We start from the raw sequence: 16,422 nt of genomic DNA, 5'->3' as shown, positions 1-16,422 counted from the left end.
CTTCCTCACCTCTTGTGCACCAGAGCCACCCGTGGTACCATGGACTTGGCTCCTGCGGCTTTCCCCTGAGAAGTTGTCTTCCCCCCCAACAGTATCCAACACACTATATCTGTTAGAGAGGGGGACAGCCACAGGACTCCTGCATTACCTGCCTTCCTCTACTCTGCCTGGTCATCACCCATCTCCTTTCTGCCTGTTCAGCGTTTATCTGCGGTGTGACCACCTCACTGAATTTGCTGTCCCCGACAATCTCAGCATCGCAGATGCTCCACAGTGAATCCCCCGCAGCTCCAGCTCTAAAGTGCAGTTAGCCAGTAGCTGCAGCTGGACACACTTCCTGCACACATGGTCGCCAGGGACACTGGAAGTGTCCATGACTTTCCACATAACGCAGGAGGAGCATATCACGGGTGCGAGCTCTGCTGCCATGACTTCCCTTTAGATTAAGCTCGTTAGTTACTCTCTTTAAAGAATACTAACTACGCTAAGGGTCTTATTCCACTCTAAACGCTCCCACTACAGTCCAAAGTCCTCACCTTATTTTTGTTTAATTTAATGAGCTGCAGCAGTTTAATTAGTAGAAAAAATAGAAGTAGCAGTACTCACTTGGCCCTACTTCCCAGTCAGCTGCCTTCCCTGCGTTAAGTCAATTTTTTAATCATGATGTCCTCATGCCAGCTTCAGCCCCGAGTCTCCCCGGAACTCTCACTCTGTCCTCGCGATGCTTCCAGCCCCGAGTCTCCCCGGAACTCTCACTCTGTCCTTGTGCCGCTTCCAGCCCCGAGTCTCCCCGGAACTCTCACTCTGTCCTCGCGATGCTTCCAGCCCCGAGTCTCCCCGGAACTCTCACTCTGTCCTTGTGCCGCTTCCAGCCCCGAGTCTCCCCGGAACTCTCACTCTGTCCTTGTGCCGCTTCCAGCCCCGAGTCTCCCCAGAATTCTCACTCTGTCCTTGTGCCGCTTCCAGCCCCGAGTCTCCCCGGAACTCTCACTCTGTCCTTGTGCCGCTTTCAGCCCCGAGTCTCCCCGGAACTCTCACTCTGTCCTTGTGCCGCTTCCAGCCCCGAGTCTCCCCGGAACTCTCACTCTGTCCTTGTGCCGCTTCCAGCTCCGAGTCTCCCCGGAACTCTCACTCTGTCCTCACGATGCTTCCAGCTCCGAGTCTCCCCGGAACTCTCGCTCTGTCCTCACGATGCTTTCAGCCCCGAGTCTCCCCGGAACTCTCACTCTGTCCTCGTGCCGCTCGGAGCTCTCGTTCTGTCCTTGTGATGCTTTCAGCCTCGAGAATCTCTCTGGAACTCTCGCTCTGTCCTCATGCCGCTTTCAGCCCTGAGTCTGATCGGAGCTCTCGTTCTGTCCCCGTGCCGCTTTCAGCCCTGAGAGTGATCGGAACTTTCTCTCTGTCCTCATGATGCTTTCAGCCCTGAGTCTAGCTCCCGCTCTTTTTAAATCTCCCAAGTTTGATACTGTCTTTAAACTTTCTAGCTAACCATGGACGGTGTGTCCATCCCTTGGACTTTTTATTACTTCTTGGAGTGTATGCCAGGGTGAGCAATTATGTCAACTTTGCCAGAGATGATGCCAAGTGGCGTGAATGTGTGCCCAGCTTTATGGCTGTGGCTGGCTCCCCACAGGTGCAGGGTGTCATCAGCTGCACACACGTTACAATCTGGGCCCCCCAGAACAACCAGCAGTATTTGTCAAACACAAGGGCTTCCACTCTATCAGTGTGAAGCTGGTGTGCACAAAACAGATGTTTATGCCGACATATACAGGATATTCCAGGGCAGTTGCCATGATGCTTTTGTCCTGCGTGGTCCAAGCTTCATGATCTCTCCCTGGAAGCAGCCTTAATTGCTGGCTGCTAAGAGTGAGAGATACCAACTGCAAGCCTGGTTGAGCACATGTACCAGAAACCCAGCAACTGGAGCCCAACAGCGTTACAATGAATGCCAATATCATCACTCGATACATGATGGAAGAGCCCATCAGCATGCTGACAACATGCTTCAGGTGCCTGGACACACCTGCAGAGGCCCTTCCGTCTCCACCAGCCAGGGTCTCCAGAATGGCCATAATTTGGTATGCTCTGCACAATATTGCAAAAGAGCAAGACTTGGACCTGAGGCGGAAGAAGGCAAAGAGCTCAGATCCTTCTCAGATGATTCAGAGAATCCAGAAGAAGGGCAGGAGAAGGGTGTGATCATATTAAATGGTGGAGCAGACTCAAGGGGGCTGAATGGCCTACTCCTGCTCCTTGTTTGTATGTTCATTTGTGTTGTAAGACCAATAAAATGGAGGTGTCAATTCCCTCTAAGACCTGGATTCCGTATGAAGTATCAATGACAAAAAACATCTTTGCATACAATTTCCACTTTACGTGGAAAACCTTTATTTACCTACTAAGCAGTAGTGTATACTTACAACACTACTTGTTTAGCAAGACCCATGTGCCGGAGCTCATCCCCAGGCGGTCAGTAGTTGAACGAATTTTTCCGCATGACTTCCTATGACAGAACAAGTCACACTTCCTTGGCTGTAGCAGGGATGCCCTTGTGGGCTATGGTTTTATACCCCTTTCTAACCTTGGTCCCATGACATATAAGATAATACCTTGAGTTACATCCGATTGGGTTTCAGTGCCTTATCAATCCCACCATGGCTATGCTAGGCACTCACATGTGGCAATTCCCTGATCTCAGCAGCAGGGTGTCTTCAGGTGCATAGCAGAAACCTGTATCTTGGTAAGGCATGAAGAAAGCCATGAATACATTTCCAAATGGGCCATTGTCTGTGAGAGTTGTTGTAGGTAAAGAGTCAGGGCCAGCACCTCAATGACTTGTCCTGACATTTCTGCCTGCGTGTGTGTGTCCCCGTTCAGTTAAACTGTCTTTATTTTTAAAAAGTCCATTATGAGCTCCAGCAATGACGTCTTCAGTCAGAATTCTTCTCCCTTCATCCTGATGTCCTCCTCGTTCCATGTTCCTACCACCAAGTGAGCTCCACACGCTGGTCTACACCACAACTGGGTTACATTTTACTTACTAGCTAGTTAGAAATATAAATGTACTTACTGGCTAGCTGTAAATATATAGATATTTAAAAAAGAAGAGTTAACAAAGTGAGCATTGGTCCTATAGAAAGTGAGTCTAGGAATTAATAATGGAAAATAAGGAGATGGCAGATGAATTAAACCAGTATTTTACACCGGTCTTCACCACAGAGGATACAAGTAACATCCCAGAAATAGCTGTAAATCAGGAAATGGAAGGAATGGAGCAACTCAGGAAAATTACAATCACCAGGGAAGTGGTACTGAGCAAATTGTTGGAGCTGCCAGCTAACAAATCCCCAGGTCCTGATAGATTCATCCTAAGGTCTTAAAAGAAGTAGCTAGTTGATACACTGGTTTTATTTTTACAAAATTCCCTAGATTCAGGAAGAGTTCCATCAGATTGGAAAATAACAAATTTAATTCCTTTATTCAAAAAGGGAGGGAGACAGAAAGCAGGAAACTACAGGCCAGTTAGCTTAACATCTGTAATAGGGAAAATGTTAGAAGCTATTATTAAAGACGTTTTAGAAGGGCGCTTGGAAACATTCAGGGTAATCAGGCACAGTCAACATGGTTTTGTGAAAGGGAAATCATGTTGAACCAATTTATTAGAGTTCTTTGAAGAAGTAACATATACTGTGGATAAAGCGGAACCAGTGGATATACTGTATGTAGATTTTCAGAAGGCGTTTGAAAAGGTGCCACATAAAAGAGTATTGCAAAAAATAAAAGCTCATCATGTAATGGGTACATATTGGCATGGATAGAAAATTGGCTAGCTAACAGAAAATAGTGGATAGGCATAAATGGGTCTTTTTCTGATTGGCAAGATGTAGCGAGTGTTGTGCCACAGGGATCAGTGCTGGAACCTCAGCAGTTTACAATTTATATAAATGACTTGGATGAAGGGATGGATGGGATCGTTGCCAAATTTGCTGATGACACAAAGATAGGTAGGAAAGTAATTTGTGAAGAGGACATAAGGAGGCTACAAAAAGATATAGATAGGTTAAGTGAGTGGGCAAAGATCTGGCAAATGGAGTATAATATGGGAAAATGTGAAATTGTCCATTTTGGCAGGAAGAATAAAAGAGAAGCATATTATCTAAATGGTGAGAGATTGCAGAGCTCTGAGATGCAGAGAGATCTAGGTGTTTTAGTGCATGAATCGCAAAAGATTAGTATACAGGTACAGCAAGTAATTAGGAAAGCTAATAGGAAGTTATCATTTATTGCAAGGAGAATTGAATACAAAAGTAGGGAGGTTATGCTTCAGTTATACAGGGCATTGTTGAAACTGCATCTAGAGTACTGTGTACAGTATTGGTCTTCTTATTTAAGGAAGGATGTAAATGATTTGGAAGCAGTTCAGAGGAGGTTTACTAAACTAAACCTAGATTGGGCAGGTTGTCTTATGAGGAAAGGTTGAGCAAGCTCGGCTTGTATTTACTGTTTAAAAATAAGGGGTCACCCATTTAGGACAGAGATGAAGATAATTTTTTTCTCCCAAAGGGTTGTGAGTCCTTTGAATTCTCTTCCTCAAATGGTGGTGGAATTAGAGTCTTTGGATTTTTAAGGCGAGTTAGGTAGATTCTTGATAAGCAACGGGTTGAAAGGCTATCGGGGATAGGCAGGAATGTGGAGTTGAGTTACAATCAGATCAGCCGTGATCTCATTGAATGGCGGAGCAGGCTTTAAGGCTGAGTGGTCTAATCCTGCTCCTAATTTGTATGACTGTATGTTTGCATGTTACAAACAGAAATGCAAGTGACAATAAAAGTGCCTTACAGCATAACAAAAATGCAAGAGATATCAAAATGCCTTATAGTGTTGAGGGCCATGGACCCCCAGCCTTTTACATTATTGCTAAGGTTTCCTTTATTAATACAATACAAAGTTCACCTGGGTTGGACCAGTGCACCCAAGTCAGCAGAAAATAGAATGGGCTACTCTTTGCCTCCCACTAATGCCACTGACACAAAGTAGTCCTACAACCAACAATCCATTAAATATCCCCCTCAGTAATCCCCATCAATTCATGTCTTCACATGAGTTATAAACAAGTGAGAAGGTCACTTACCAGCCGCCACCCAAGGATGGACCAGATGGAAAAGTGGTGAAAAAGAAACATATATGCGACCTAAATAAGCAACAGAAACTTATCAGCACTGCAATTTCTCAGACATCCATGTGCGTCCTCTCATATAACTACAAAGCCTTACTCTCCTTCTTTCTCCTCCTCCTATGTGATGCAACCCCTGTAGCTTTAGCACGGGTAGAGACAGGCTGCTCATACCCCTGCTCTGACCACTCAGATGCTTTTGGCTGATGTCTGCTGGATTTCGGGGCCAATGAGGGCCACCAGTTCCACCTGTACCTTTGCGGGGGCAAGATCAATGATTGAGAGAGGAGGCAGCATGTGAGGCTCTGACAGAAAGGGGACTGTGGATGAGAAGTGGAGCACTTTAAGTGGAGTCCCCACTTCTATGTCCCCTTTCACCACCATCCCTCTCATGGCCCGGCTGCACTTCACTGCTTACCGCTGCTCACTTGTGAAGTGTGGCATACCAGGTCAAAACCTAACTTTCAATCTTATTGATTGCACCAAAGTGGGAGTTTCTGAGCATATGAGTCCTGTGATGGAGAACCTTCAGAATGATTCAGCTTCTCTGAGGAATTCCTATCAGTGACCTCCACTGACTTCTGCTGCTCATCTGAATGATCTGTTAGAGATAAGAGACATGAATTTGTCCTGACAAGGGAAGAATATGTTGCAGGTTATTGTTCTGCTGGTGATCATATTTCACTTGGTTGAAATCAAGTCAACATGATTGAGTACCAATTGACATGTGGATGGCTTTTATTTCATGGTGTCACCAGTAAAATGGGAACGCCCTGCCTCCTCATCTCCAATAGCCACAGATGCCGGATTCCAGTACCTCATCCTCTCCACTTGTCACTTGTCAGATGTTTGAAGGGCCCTCTGCTTCTCTCCCTCTTCCCATCATTCTGTGCTCCCTTTGCTGCTTCTGAATGAGCACAAGCGTTCAAGAGACTGGGACTCTCCCCTCTGTGCTCTCCACATATTCAAATTTTTGTCTGCTTAGAGACAGCTCTCCTCATGTCTCTATCCAGATGTGTGCTCAAATATCTCTTCGGAAGGAACCTAACTTTGTAAACAGAGATCTAGTGTGACTGAAACTTGCACTGTAAATGCACCCAATGTGTATTGAGTTTGGACAATTCCAAAGCTATCCCAATTGGATATACAAGATGACAGGACTCCTCCTCAAGAGCTCCCTTGCTCAAAATCAATTCTTGGGTAGCAACGATGGCAAAATGCTTCATTCTCCAATACTGGCATTCGCAGCTTAATAATCTGAAAACAAATTAAAATGAGCAGAAACATGCTGTGTCTAATTTGTTCAATTACAATGTGTAAAAGTTCAAGTTTGGGCCCAATCCTGAAATTAAAGCACGAGAGTGAATGCATGGAGTGAGAGATTTGTCATAGAGTCATAGTCATAGAGTTATACAGCACAGAAACAGGCCCTTCAACCCATCTTGCCCATGCCGGCCATCAAGCACCTATCTATTCTAATCTCATTTTCCAGCACTTGGCCCATAGCCCTGTATACTATGGTATTTCAAGTGCTCATCTAAATACTAAACTTGTGTAGTTCTGTCACTAGAAGCAGGCTACTCTGGGTTTGCTTGTCAAAACCTAGGTACAACACAAACCGTTTCGGCTTTGATGGCTTTAAACAGAAGAACCTGTGACACTATTTTCCATGTCCAGCAATCACTAATCACTTTCTACTATCATGACAGCATGCAGACTGCACTTCATACCTTTGGTCGGAAACTGCACAACGGATAGTTTGCTTTTCCTAACAAAAATTATTGACGGAGTGCTGCACTGTCAGAGGTGCCATCTTTCAGGTAAGGCGTAAAACTGCCCTGTGAGGCAGATATAAAAGATCATATGGCATTGTTTCAAAGCAGAGCAGGGGTGTTCTCCCTGGCATCCTGGCCAAATGTTCACCCTCAACCAACATTGCTAAAATCGATTGTCTGCCCATTATCACACTGCTGTTTGTGGGAACTTACCGTACATAAATTAGCTGTTACAATTCCAACATTACGCCAATGACTGCACTTCAAAAATACATCACTGGCTGGAGAGTGCTTTGGGCATACTGAGGTCCTGAAAGGTACTATACAAATGGAAGCCTTTACGTTTTTCATTTTAAATTGAAGTTTCATGCTGCAATCCTAACGTTGAATTACTCATGTGGTCCATGGGGGTGTTTTCTGACACATGGGTAGTGTTGCTGCCTCTGAGCCAGAAGCTCCAGGTTTGAGTCCCCACCCCAGGAATAACTAACAAGCTCTGTTAGAATTGAAGAAGTTACCCTCTCTCAAAATGCCACAGTTTGGGAGAATTGATCCTTTTGAACCTGCCACAGACAATTGGTCTCATTACATAGAACGCCTCACACTCTTTTTTCAAGCAAATGAGGTTACAGGAGAAGAGAAGAGGCAAGTGATCCTCTTGAGTACTTGTGGGAGCAAAACCTACAGCCTGATTCGAAGTTTGATGGCATCCAGTGTCCCAGATTCAAAAAGTTTAATTGAATTGGTGCCTCGTGAAGGGTCACTTTCAACCAAAGCCCCCAGTCACGATGCATGAATTCATGAAATAGAGCCCCGGGTGAGACCATTGCATGTTACATGGCAAATTTGAAACAACTAACGAAACATTGTGAGTTCGGTATGACTCTGAACGACATGCTCAGAGATCATTTAGTGTGTGGTGTGAAAGAGGACACTATTCAGAAATGATTATTGTCCGAAGTGAATCTGGATTTTAAGGAGGTGCTAGAGATAGCGCCATGGGAAGTGCAGTAAGAGATTCAACAGCGATACACGGTGCACCAATTGGCACCGTCCTCCACATTGGGTGGGAAACCTCAGCCGGAAAGGGCACGAAAATGCAAGACTCTGCCGAGGAGCAGGAAAGGCCCCCACTAGCCAAAAAATAAAGGAAAATAACTTAGCAGTGAAATCGAAGAATAATTTTATTAGAGGTGGAAACAGTCAATCTTTTAGTGATTGGCAGTTTAAAAAAATCGAATGCTGCTATTGTCACAGAAATGGACATATAATGAGGCAATGCAAGGAAAGATTCAAGCAGGCTTGTAAACAAAAGAAGCCCAATGAAATCTGCAATGTAGAAGAGTCTGAAACAACAAGTTCAGACACTTACTCGTCGTTTAATCTGAAAGTTGGAAAGACAGAACCAATCTTTGTCACAGTGAAAGTAAATGGCAAACCTGTTAAAATGGATAAAAGCAAAAAACTGCGGATGCTGGAAATCCAAAACAAAAACAAAAATACCTGGAAAACCTCAGCAGGTCTGGCAGCATCTGCGGAGAGGAACACAGTTAACGTTTCGAGTCGGTTTGACTCTTCAACAGAACGGATTAAAATGGAAGTGGACACAGGAGCTCCCATTACAGGAATTGGGGAACATACCTTCAGATATCTGAAAAATGGTGAACATCAATTAAGCTTAGAAGAATCAGCTGCCAAGCTCAAAATATATACGGGTGAATATATTCAAGTAGAAGGCATAAACAGAGTAACTGTCCATTATGGAAACCAATTGGCAAAGCTACCAGTGCTGGTATTGAGAGGCAGAGGACCAAGCCTTCTAGGGCAAAATTAGCTAAGAGAAGTCAACCTTGATTGGCCATTGAGAATCCAAAAGGAAGCTGGAAGCGTTCCTGATTCGAAAAAGGAGTATGTAAGGATTCAACAACCTGAAGAAATGCAGGCTGTCTTAAGCCAAAACATGGAAGAACAGCAGAAGGAACTCGAAGAGACCCTGCCTGATGACAGAGTTCGAGACGAAGTGAGCAACCTTCGCAGAGAAAAAAAACCCTGTTGAAAGAACTTCACATACTATAAGATTCCCTCAGGTCAGAGCTTGTACTCTCTGGAAAAGTATGAAGATAAATAGAAAGAATTCAGCACCTCTCTGAACAGACTGAAGAATCAGTTGGCAGAGAAGACACAACAATGCTCAAGTTTCCAGGAGGCAGCAAACAAATACAAAAAAGAGATGGAAGAGCTGAAGAATCAGCTAAATGAAGCCAAAGAGGCTTTGGAAGCAAAAGTCGCAGAATTTTCCAAGAAGCAGACAGATAATGAAATTTTGGGAGACTCAGCCACTGAGCTCAGACAAGTTGAGTTTGCACCTGAGAGAAGTCTGGCCAATAGTGAAGTCAAAAAGAAGGCCGAGATTAAAGTCTATGCTAGAAAGAAGAAGACACATAGAAAGGAGACACAGAAACAGAGTCTTAATCCTGGCAGCATACGAATACACTTTCGTACATAGGCCTGGCAATCAAATCACAAACATTGATGCCCTGGGTCGTTTGCCTTTACAAGAAAATGATGAGCACGTCCCAGTTCCACAGGAACTTGTTTTACTGTTAAATTTCTTAGATTTCTCGCCGGTATGTGCTCGACAGGTCAGAGACTGGACAAGCCAGGATCCAGTCCTATCTCAGGTACAAGAACAAGTGCTGCATGGTTGGTCACAGGAACCCGTATCTGATGAAGTGAAATCATACTTCAACCGAAGACATGAAATAATCAGCCAGGATGGCATCTTATTGTGGGGAGCACGAGTGATAGTTCCTCCAAAGGGAAGGGAGCCACTTTTAATTGAACTACACAGTGCCCGCCCAGGAATTTCCCGAATGAAGACCATAGCTCGCAGCTATCTATGGTGGCCTGGGATGGATGGTGAAATAGAGTGTTTAATAAAGCACTGTGTGCAATGTCAATAACTACAAAAGTTGCCAGTGACAGCTGCATTACACCCATGGGAGTGGCCAGGTAGACCCCGGGTGCGGTTACACATTGACTATGCTGGATCTTTCCTGGGAACAATGTTTCTGCTCACTGTCGATGCCCATTCAAAATGGTTGGACATACGTGAGGTGAAGTCACCAATGTCAGCTGCTACTGAGAAACTATGTCAGAGTTTTGCCATTAACGGACTACCAGAAGTAGTCGTTTCCAATAAATGCACGGTACTTATGAGTGTTGAATTTCAATGGTTTATGACCCTCAACGGTATCACTCGTGAAAACTGCACCGTAGCACCCTTCCTCAAATGGAATGGCGGAAAGGGCAGTTCAAACGTTCAAGACAGGCATGAAAAAGCTAACTGGTGATTCCTTGGCAACCAAGCTAGCACACTTTCTTTTTCATTACAGGACTAACCATCACACGATAACAGGTGTCACACCTGCAGAGTTATTGTTGAAACACCATCTCAGGAGATTGAGCTTAATAAAGCCAAATTTAGAGGGGAGGTGGAAAGGAGTCGGGAAAGCCAGACAGCTAGACATGACTGGCCTAGTCACGAGAGGAAATTTACCGTGGGAGAACCGATATATGTGAAGGACTTCGGAGATGGACTAAACTGATTACCGGATGAAATAAGTGTGGTGGCTGGATCTCTATCTTACCACATGGATGTGGAAGGCTGGATCATCTGTAAACATGTTGGCCATTTAAGGAAGAGAGAGAGACAAATCACCAAGATTTGGTTCCACCAGAAATCATGGCCGAATCTGTTTGGCTTGCTGTTGAGGATACTCAGACCAGGACAGACATGTCTGATGTTCCTGTAAGAGTTGAGGTTACAGAACTGCACGTGCCCACCGAAGCATCTGATATTCAGCTAACTTCAGAAAAGGAGGCTCCTGATAAAGAATCTGAAGTTGTGGAGCTGCGACATTCCACACGTACCAGAAAACCACCTGAAAGACTGAATTTGTAAATTCCTTACCCAGTGTAAATATTATGTTGTTTTGAAAAATATGTACTTGCAAATATATGTATAGCCGAGTTAAAGGGGGAGAAATGAAGTAATTATGACTTTATTTAGTGTGTACTGTACCTTTAAGAATAATACTTGTTAAGGAAGATCACATGATCTGTAGTAACCAATAGGAGAGTAGTGTGGGCTGCCTCAGCAGTCAGTGTAGGGATAGAGTTAGAGTTGAAACCACATGTGTAGTTGTTGCTGTGTATATTGTAAATAAATTTAAAATTTCCACCAAGGAAGTGTCTGCAGATCAACTCTATCATTAATAGTAGCAATTCGGCCACCCTTACAACAGAGGGGAGCTTCCAGGTGGTGGTGTTCCCATCTATCTGCTGCCCTTCTCCTTCCATGCGGTGGTGGTCATGGGTTTGGAAGGTGCTGTCTAAGGAGCCTTGATGAATTCCTGCAGTGCATCTTGTAGATGGTACACACTGCTGCTACTGTGTGTCGATGGTGGAGGGAGTGAATGTTTGCGGAAGGGGTGCCAATCAACTGGGTTGCTTTGTCCTGGATGGTGTCAAGCTCCTTGAGTGCTGTGGGAGCTGTGGAGAGTATTCCATCACACTCCTGACTTTTGCCTTGTAGGTGGTGGTCAGGTTTTGGGGGGGTCAGGAAGTGAGTTACTCGTTGCATAATTCCTAGCCTCTGACCTGCTGTTGTAGCCACAGTATTTAGATGGCTAGTCCAGTTCAGTTTCTGGCCAATGGTAACCACCGCCCCCCCCCCCCCGCCCCCCCGCAACCCACCCGCCCCCGGATATTGATAGTAGGGAATTCAGTGATGGTAATGCCATTGAACGTCAAGGGCCGATGGTTAGATTCTCCCTTGTTGGAGATGGTTATTGCCTGGAATTTGTGTGGCGTGAATGTTACTTGCCACTTGTCAGCATAAATCTGGATATTGTCCAGTGGAAGAATTTTCTCCCTGTTGGGAGGGTTGGGCTGAAGTGGGCGCAGGCGGTGGCGCAGCCAACTGCCGCCCGCGATTGGCTGTGCACCGCCATCTTACTTGGGTGGGACAATTAAGGCCCGCTGAGAGTGACACGAACCCTGAAGTGCTGAGTGCTCCCTGGGCGGAAGGGGGGTGGGGAGTGGGGGGGGTGGGGGGAGTAGCTGAATTGGGGGCCTGCGCTAAATCTCCCTGAGGCACAGAGCTGCCTCAGGGAGATCAGTTTGCTATTCAAAAATTTAAATAAAAGAAAAAAAATGTTTAAGACATGTCCCCTCATGTGATAGTGTCACATGAGCTGGGGCATGTCTCTGAATATTTTTTGAAAATTTTAATTAAAGTTTAAAAACCTTCATGAAACCTCACCCGCCCATGGATGAGGTTTCATGATAAACGTGAAGGCTACCTCGGCTCTTGGCCTGCCCGCCAACCTCAAGGTTGGACAGGCAGATCAGTTAGTTATTTTAATTGCTGTTTAAATGGCCTTAATAGACCTTTGGCAGTTCGGCGGACACACAGCCAACTCCAGTGCGCAGCTGCCGAACTCAAGATCTGAATGACGCGCGGTGACGTTGTGACACATGCCCGACAACACCCTGCATCATTTTACACATCGGCCAGCAGGCCCCGCCCTCGCTCGCCAACCCGAAGATTCTGGCCCAGGTCTTGCTGCATTTGGACATGGATTGCTTCAGTACCTGAGGAGTCGCAAATGGTGCTGAACATTGTGCAATCATCAGCGAACATCCCCACTTCTGACCTTATGATGGAAGGAAGGTCATTGATGAAGCAGCTGAAGATGGCTGGGCTGAGGACACTACCCTGAGGAATTCCTGTGCTGATGTCCTGGAACTGACATGACTGATGTCCAACACCCACAACCATCTTCCTTTGTGCTAGATATGACTCCAACTAGTAGCGAGATTTCCTCTTGATTCCCATTGACTCCAGTTTTGCTAGGGCTCCTTGATGCCACACTCAGTCAAATGTGGCCTTGATGTCAAGGACAGTCACTCTCACCTCACCTCAGGAGTTCAGTTCTTTTGTCCAAGTTTGAACCAAGGCTGTAAAGAGGTCAGGAGCTGAGTGGCTTTGGCAGAACCCAAACTGGGCTTCAGTGAGCAGATTATTGCTAAGCAATTGCCACTTGATAGCACTGTTGATGACCCCTTCCATTACTTTACTGATGATCGAGAGTTGACTGATGGGGCAGTAATTGGCCCGATTGGATTTGTCCTGCTTCTTGTGTACAGGATATTCTGGGGCAATTTTCCACATAGTTCAAGTGTTGTAGTTGTACTGGAATAGCTTGGCTAGGGGCGCTGCAAGTTCTGGAGCACAAGTCTTCAGTACTATTGTCAGAATATTATCAGGACCCATAGCCTTTTCAGTATCCAGTGACTTAAGCCATTTCTTGATATCACATGGAGTGAATCGAATTGGCTGGAGACTGGCACCTTGCAAAGCTGGGGGCTTCTGGAGGAGGCCAAGATGGATCATCCATTTGGCACTTCTGGCTGAAGATTGTAGCAAAAGCTTCAGCCTTATCTTTTGCACTGACGTGCTGGGCTCCTCCATCATTGAGGATGGGGATATTTGTGGAGCCTGCTCCTCCTCCAGTGAGTTGTTTAATTGTCTACCACCATTCACGACTGGATGTGGCTTCAATCTGATCCATTGGTTGTGGGATTGCTTAGCTCATTCGAACCCCGGTGCCCAGATCATTACTCTGGGTATCTGGATTACTAGTCCTTGACAATAGCACTATGCCATCGCTTCCCCTCTATACCTTTCCTTAGGAGGGATATACTTGCCATGGAGGGAGTGCAGTAGAGGTTCACCAAACTAACTCCTGGGATGGCAGGACTGTCCTATGTGGAGAAATTGAGGAGATTGGGTCTGTATTCTCTAGAGTTTGGAAGAATGAGAGGTGATCTCATTGAAACTTTTATAAGATTCTTAAGGGGCTAGACAGGGTAGATGCAGAAAGGATGTTTCCCCTGGCTGGGGGGTGGTGGGGTGGGGGTAGTGGTCTAGATCCAGGGGACACAGTCTCAGAATAACGGGCAAGCCACTTAAGACTGAGGTGAGGAGCAATTTCTTCACTCAGAGGGTGGTGAATCTTTGGAATTCTGCTCAGTTGTTGAGCATGTTCAAGACCGAGATTGACAGATTTCTAGATATGAATGACATCAAGGGACAGGGGGATAATGCAGGAAAATGGCACTGAGGTAGATGATCAACCATGATCTAATTGAATAGCAGAGCATGCTTGAGGGGTTCACTGGCCTACTGCTGCTCCTATGTTCCTATACATTTGATCAACCAACGAGCGGTCGACTTCCTGCCAATCGTACCTTCAGCAGCTGACGAAGCTGCTCTGGCCAAATTACTCTTGTAATGATTTTTTATACTTTTTCTTTCCAAGGTGGGCAGGATGATTCATTGGGAGGATCGCACTGCCCTATCTAAATCCAACTTAAATTACTATTGTCCAATGAGATGTTCAATTCTTTGTTCAAAACACGATATTGGACACTCCTTGACAATGAGCATATAGTTAAAACCTCCTTCAGTAATTGCCCATCCCTCCTACCTGTTGCAAGATCTTTCTCAGTCCTTCTTTCCGGGGCATACATTTCATGAATAGGACTATAAAACAATTCAAGCCATTTATGCTTCTTACTTTTTTTTAGGTCTCCTACATTTCCAAAGAAGCAAACTCTTGCTTTTGTCAATCAATGTCAGTTTGCCTCTTTCTTTCACAACTTGCAAAACAACTAAGACCAACTGAATTAGCATTTTTAAAGCATATCAATCCCTTATTTTAATGTTCTCAGACATCGTAGCCAGAAATTTTCCCGTCGGTGATTTGGGGGCGGGGCCCGCTCGCCGACGCAAAAGAGACGCGGGATGACATTGGGAGGAATCCCCGACATCATCCCACCCCATTTAAATATTTAGGAAGGCGGGGGCACAGCAAAATCAGCTGTCCGCCCGCCGACCTATCAGTGGCCTATTGAGGCCATTGACAGGATAATTAAGCCAATTAAAAGACCTGCCCGTCCAACTTTAAGGCTGGCGGGCAGACCAGGAGCCCCAGCGGGCTTCTGAAAAAACATGAAACCTCATCCACTGGTGGGATGAGGTTTCATGTCTGTTTTAAAAACTTTAATAAACTTTATGTGATATATATTAACATGTCCCATCTCGTGTGACATTGTCACATGAGGGGGAACATGTTCATAATTTTTTTATTTTTCTATTTTTTAAGTTTATAAAACTTTCAGCACTCTCCCCTGAGGCAGCACTTGGTCTCAGGGAAATGTGCGCTTTCCGCATGCATGCGCGACAGAGCGCACTTTGACAGTTGGGGAATCCCTCCCCCCCCCGCCCGCACCGGAAGTGCAAATCACTTCCTGACGGGTGGCACGCGGGGCTGGCCTTAAGTGGCCCGCCCACTCAAAATGGCGGCGGGGCCCGTTTCGGTGGCGGGGATCAGCTGCCCACCCGCTGCCGAGCTGGTGGGACCCACACGCCCATCGAGTGCAAAATTCTGCCATGTCTCCAGGTTTTTTGTGAATGCAAAACTACTGCAAAGTTCTGACATGACATCAAAGTGAAACATAATTTTTAAACATGTTTGTTCATTAGTCTTGATTCATTTATGACCTTTTATGCTTCTTGCTAAACACTCCATAGCTTTAGGTGTCACAAACCACTGTAACCTCTAGTGTACGAAACCATCTTACAGCTCACACACCCAGCATACAGCATAACTTTCTATACTTCATTTAAGCTAGCAATGTTTCTCCAGGGTTCAATAACTTACACAAATCCCAGCCACAAATTTCAAATAAAAGTATATCAAGTCAGCAAAAAATATCACAGCTTTTTCAAGATGTAGGTGTTGATCTTGCGGTAGACATAATTAAGCCTGCGAGTTACACATCAAAGCCTAGCAGTAATCCATAAACTGAAATAAAAACAAAGTGCAGGAAAAACTCAGCAGTCCTGACAGCATCTATGGAGAGTGAAACAGAGTTAATGTTTCGAGCCCAAATGACTCTTCTTCGGAACTGAGGAGAGGTAGAAATGTGATGGGTTTTACGCTCTTGATAAAGAGGAAAGGGTCAAGTGGAGCAAAAGGGAAGGTCGTGGATAAGTTAGAGGGCAGGAGAGATTAAATGACAAAGATGTCATGGAACAAAAAGCAAAGGGAATGGTAATGGTAATAGTAAAGGAACAAAACATTGGTCCAGAGTAAGTGTTAATAGCAGAATAAAGGTCAGAGCTGTCTGACAGCAAAACCTGATACAAGATACAGACTGGTACGAAGAGAAAGAAAAGATACAAAATTGAGAACTGACTTCATGGTCTGAAGTTGTTGAACTCAACTCAATTGTTAGAAAATTCCATTGGTTGTATCTGAGGTGGTTTTTCAGTTCAGTTTTCTGCTGGAACCTTCCAAACAATGCAAGTAACATGAATGTGTCCCTGGATATCAATGA

General features: G+C 45.1%; 1 protein-coding gene across 1 annotated transcript in view; it reads left to right on the top strand.

Annotated features, from left to right (window-relative positions):
• LOC121290483 (5-hydroxytryptamine receptor 2A-like) overlaps window positions 1-16,422 on the top strand; it is a 154,227-nt gene that overhangs the window by 129,457 nt on the left and 8,348 nt on the right. The gene's annotated exons all lie outside the window — the stretch shown is intronic.

This window comes from Carcharodon carcharias, chromosome 18 (genome assembly GCF_017639515.1).
Source record: "Carcharodon carcharias isolate sCarCar2 chromosome 18, sCarCar2.pri, whole genome shotgun sequence".
In the NCBI taxonomy this organism is placed as follows: domain Eukaryota; kingdom Metazoa; phylum Chordata; class Chondrichthyes; order Lamniformes; family Lamnidae; genus Carcharodon; species Carcharodon carcharias.
This window is presented reverse-complemented; position numbering and strand designations above follow the sequence as displayed.